The sequence below is a fragment of the Bufo gargarizans genome, chromosome 6, assembly GCF_014858855.1.
Source record: "Bufo gargarizans isolate SCDJY-AF-19 chromosome 6, ASM1485885v1, whole genome shotgun sequence".
NCBI lineage: Eukaryota > Metazoa > Chordata > Amphibia > Anura > Bufonidae > Bufo > Bufo gargarizans.
Genome location: NC_058085.1, coordinates 193,697,840 through 193,703,839, shown reverse-complemented (window position 1 = coordinate 193,703,839; position 6,000 = coordinate 193,697,840).

The window sequence follows — 6,000 nt, the reverse complement described above, 5'->3', positions numbered from 1 at the left end:
CCCCTGACCGATTGGCTTCGGTCCAACAAGATCCTGTATCGGTGGAACTTTCCATTTGGACTTACCTTTGCCCATGAGGGTCGCCGTCTCACAATCTCCGCATTCGCCGATTTAGCCGGAGTATTCGACCATCTACAGATTCCGCGCATGGAAATCGAGAACTGGGAGCTATATCAAGACATCCTGGAGTTACCGGAGCTTCTCGTGATCGCACCCTTTGAACACCCTCGCACTCCAAAGTCGCAGAAGGCTAAGCGAAGAAATATACAGTTCACTCCATGAGGATCCTGCACTAGTGATAATTCCTTCTTCACTAAATGTTTATTACATGCTTAGTTTGGGCTATCCCTTACCTATTCACTCCTTATGAAGCACCTCTACCCTCATGTTTCATGTCTCATCTTGCTTACTCCCCTCCATTTCCAGCTGCCCTTTCTCTCCTACTTTCTCATACTATGCCTATCCATTGCTAGGCCGTTCTTGGCATCTCTCTCGTGTCTGTCTGATAGCCTCCTATGTGAGGCCTTACCCGGTGCGATGGGGATCGCAAATGGGTTGTTCAACCTTTTCCCCCCCTTACGACCCCCACTCTATACTGTGATGACCTACTTTCAAAGGCTCACCATGCTGACAGTTTCTTTTTCTGTTTTACTTGTTGTTGTTTTTACATTTATTTTGTTAAAGGTACATATTTCACCTTTTCTGATCATACAGAATTTGTATAGAAAGCATCTGACACCCAACCGACCCGACCTGATAGCTTGATTCTCTAGTGAGAGAAGTGCGTCTCCTGGGGGAACAGACGCGCCCCAGCAAGGTAACCCCCATCGTTTAAGATATATTGGCTGACTTGTCGATTGCGTCCTATAATGTTAGGGGTTTCAACTCCCCCTCTAAGAGGAGTCAGATTTTTACATTGCTGCGCAAATCTGGGGCTAGTGTCTTGCTTCTCCAGGAGACGCACTTTAAATTCAACCATTATCCTAATCTATCTCACTCTCACTATTCTCAGTGGTATCACTGTGGTGGGAATTCATCTGCATCCGGCGGGGTGAGCGTTGGGTTTCAGAGAAAAGTACCGTTTAAATATGCATCCCATAGACAGGACCCAGAAGGGAGGTACATTTTAGTCAAGGGTAATATAGGCCCTCAGCTGTACACTATCATTAACCTCTATGCACCCAATTCGGGCCAAGCTAAATGGTTTTCCATAGTTTTCCCCATCATTGAGAGCTTTGCAGAGGGTCTGGTGATCCTGGGAGGGGATCTCAACGCTACACTAACCCCACAAATTGATTCCTCCACCCAGAGATCCGCTTTATCCACTAGCGCTCTACGTTGGATAAGGGAAAGTCTTTGGAACTTACACCTGGTAGATGTATGGCGCACATTGCATCCTAAAGCAAGGGACTATAGTTTTTACTCTCACGTGCATGGGACATATCAAAGGTTGGATTACCTATTTATTTCTAAAACTCACCTGGAACTGTGCCGAGAGGCTAAACTGGGCTCAATCCATTTATCCGACCATGCCCCCATCTTTTCTTTCTGTCTCAGCCCCTACCCCAAACCCGAATACATTTAGATGGCGACTGAATGAGTCACTTTTGGGCAATAATATGGCCTAAAGAAAAGATAGCTGAACCTTTTAGAAGAGTACTTTACTTTGAACAATTGCCCAGAAACTTCGAACCAATCTCTATGGGACGCCCATAAACCTTATATCAGAGGCCACTTTATTAGCCTGGGTTCGTTCCTTAAAAAGAAAGGGAAAAAAGCTAGACGACCTATGCCAGAAAATAAAATCCCTTGAATCTCTACATAAACGTTCTCTATCAGATTCCCATTTACAGGAGCTTTCCAATCTTAGAGCAGAAATAAAATCCCTTCTACAATATTCATCAGCTAAATACTTCCTTAGTTCACAACACAAATATTTTGCCCATGGCGACATAGCATCAAAGTTCATGATGAGCAGAATAAAAAATAGGAAAGCAGCAAATTATATTCACCAAATAGATTCTCCCCAGGGCACCCCACTTTTCTCCTCCACAGCAATAGCAACCCGTTTTAGGGAATTCTATGAATCCCTATATAATCTACCTTCCACAATTACACCAGAATCCCACTCCTCCCTAACAACCTCCTTTTTGAGTTCACTTAACCTTCCAACTCTTTCCACAGAAGCCAAGCGGAAATTGTCCTCAATGCCCAGGCCCAGACGGTCTGACTGTCTCCTATTACAAAACTTTCCAACAATATGTTCTCCCCCACTTGCTTTCAGTGTGCAATTCGACTCTTCATGGTAAACAACTTTCGAGAGACATGACAATGGCCCATATAACTTTGATACCCAAAGAGGGGAAGAACCCTAACCAGTGTGCTAACTACAGACCCATTTCACTTCTTAACATCGACCTTAAGCTACTGGCGAAGATGTTAGCGAACCGACTATCTACGGTCCTCTCATCCTTGATACATGGGGACCAGGTGGGCTTCGTCTGGGGCAGAGAGGGAAGAGACAATACATCTAGAGTCCTCAATATTGTTTACCATTCTGCTCTCCGATCTAAACCTCTTCTCCTTCTGAGCACAGATGCGGAGAAAGCAGTGCGATAGGATACAATGGGCCTATCTAAGACAAGTCCTGCTGGGATTTGGCCTACCTGGTCCCTTTGTTCAAGCTATCTTCACCATGTACTCCCAGGCTTCAGCTTCGGTCTTAGTTAATAGTGATCTATCAGAGCCCTTCGATACGAAACGGCACTCGTCAAGGATGCCCTCTTTCACCCCTTATATTTGTATTAGCCCTTTAACCTCTCTTAACACAGTTAAGGATGGACCCTGCTATAAAAGGCATTTTATTGGGGGGTCGTGAACATAAATTGGCTGCATTTGCGGACGATATTATGATTATGACCACAAACCCAGAGGTATCCCTTATAGCTATCCAAAATCATCTAGACGAATATAGTACTCTCTCCAATTTTAAAATTAATCAGCAAAAATCACTTGTCATCTGTTTTGGAATCCCACTAACAAAGCAACAAAGGCTAAAAAAGGACTCAGCATTTGATTGGTCATCCCCACACCTAACTTATCTAGGAATCAAAATAAGCCCTAATGTCTCTGATCTCTTCTCCCTCAACTACGCCCCACTACTACAATCCATATCCTCTAGTATAGATAAACTGAACACCCATATAATTTCGTGGATAGGTAGGAAAAATCTTCTCATGTCCCTGATAATACCTCGCCTCACATATTTGCAACAGGTCTTACCCATACCTTTACCCAACACTTACTATGAATCACTTAGAAAGATCTTCCGCAAATTTGTGTGGAATGACAAAAGTCCCAGATTGTCATATCACACCTTATCTCGCCCCAAAAAGTATGGTGGGATGTCTCTACCGGATCCTGAGTTATACGGGAAAGCGGTTCTTATTTCCAGGGCAGTTGATTGGCTTCAGAAACTCCAACCCCAAACCATGGGTGTTGATGGAGCAAGAACTTCTAGGAAAACCATTTCGCTCTTTATTGTTGGGTAATTCCAGTTTCATGAATATTCCTTCTTCACCTTACCCTATCATACAAGCCACACTGAAGGCGTGGAAATGGTTTCAAACTACACATTGCTCAATACCCTTTCCGTCTCCTCTCCTTTCTCTGAAAGATGTATTGGGCACTGCTCTTACCTTGGTGACTGAATGTACCCCTCGAACCCTGAAAGAATCAGTTATTCCTATTTATTCTTTGTTTGACTCGGATGGTAAAGTGCCACCCTTACTAGAGCTCCAAAAAAAGTTTCCCTCACACCAACATTGTATTTCCCCATTATCTTACATACATTCTTATCTCTCACAACATGTCTCTAGAAGTGACTTTTTCCGACCACTCGTCTGGACCGAAGCCCTTATCAACAACCCCATACCACCTAAAAAATTGATTTCCCAACTATTTCATAGACTGAACTCTCCCCCACTTATCACTAAACCCGCCTTCATAAAGCATTGGGAGCGAGATTTGGGTCAAGATTTTCCTATGTCCAAACTACCTGACATACTTCTAACTCCGCATATCACGTCTCGATGTGTCCGTATACAAGAAAACGGTTACAAGTTGTTAACCAGATGGTATAAAACTGCAGACGTGAGATGTCTTTTTGCTGAATCAGCGTCGGATAGATGCTGGAGGTGCTTGGATAATAGAGGATCTTTCCTGCATATTTGGTAGGACTGTCCCATTATAAAAAACTGGTGGAAGGAAATCTTTCGCCTTAGCAACCAGATTTGCCAAACCTCAGTAACAGTCTCCCCTCTAAAAGCTTTACTTAATATATATGATTCGAATGAACCCACTGATACTCGCCCCCCCCCCCCTTTTCTGTTCAGGCAATTGATTATAGCTGTCCGTTTGCTAGTCCCGAACCACTGGCCTTCTACTACCCTTCCTTTAATGAAACAATGGAGGCAAAAAATAGATCAATAATATTGTTTTGAGGAACTCTCTGCCTGGGAGGCTAGGAACCACCAAAAATTTGTAAAACAATGGAAGCTCTGGCGGGAATTCAGGTTCTCTCATTGACCAACATGCTCTCTCCATCTCGATTCAAGAAAGGGTTGTACTATTAATCCTTTGTACCTTTCCGTATCTTATTGTATTTTGTATTTGGTGAAAGATCTTCTGACTACATAGGGATCTCACTAGGTTGTTGTTTTTCAATCTCTGGTTGTAAGATTGTACCTGTCTACAAACTTATGGTTTAGGATCTTGGAATGCGTAATTGTTCTCATTTCTCTTCCTCTCCTCTCTCAGATTATATGATATCTGTACTTACTGATGTGTCGTGTCAGACGCTTTACATGTCTAATATGTACCGTATACAGTTTTTTATTTCTTGGAAAATAAAAATTGTTAAATAAAAAAAATAAAATAAAAATCTGAGGCAAGAACATGGATTTCTGCAAGCCACATTGAGGTAAATGGAACTGATTTTCAAGCGTCAAAAATTCTGCAACAAAATTGGCAGCATATGAAGATGCCCTAAATGAATAATTTGGCTGGTTTCACAAAAGAAAACAATTTGAAGGAGTGAGAACCGCACCTGTAGAATTTAGAGCAGTGTAACCCAATTATTTTTATGCTCTACAGGATGCAGAAAAACGTGGACACCTGACTTCCAGTGGGAGGGCCTTTTCTAATAAATGTTCCAACTTGTGAGAACAGGTAGATTGGATATGTTTTTATTAATGGTGTGTTTAAATAGTAAATCATGAAAGGACTTTTTGGTAGTTTTATGTAGGGTACTCTGTGACATCCACCTAGGATAACCTCTTTCGATAAACAGAAAGAAATGTTATCTGCCTCTTTAAGAAAAGATGTTGGCTACAGGTCCTTTTTGCCATGTCAGTTTGCAGACAAAATAATAATTCAAATTAGTATTCACAGTTTACAATAAGCTGCAAGTTTACTGTAGATCAAATCATATAATACCAACCCAATTAGGACAATGATACTCCAAAAAAGAGAGCAGCCACAAACTTGAGACCCAGACACTCATTACTCCGTCCATGCAGAGGAAGTGTGATTAGTGTAGTGAAGTTGTGAATGGGACCTAGAAATCCAGAAGTATCAAAACAGTAAAACATAGCAAGGTCATCAAGAAGAGTCGATTATCTAGCTGAGTGAAGTGACCTGTGAACTGTTGTACTATGTGAGGCTGCATACCCTGTAATACCCAACTCTGAACGACTGTGTGGACTGTATGAAGACTTCAGCCCTGGTATTGAGTCTGTGGACCCTCTGGGCTGTGTGAGAGCTTTAGAATAGGAAAAGCTCAAGGGGCCCCTGCAAGGCAAATTGAGGTTAGAGGAGTAACCCATTCCTGTATACAGTAAAAGAGTAACTCGTGTGAAGTTAATCAAATTAACAACATTTTTGAACTACTGTTGAAATTATACGACTGAGTTGCTGCCAAAAGTGAGTTGTCTTTTGAAA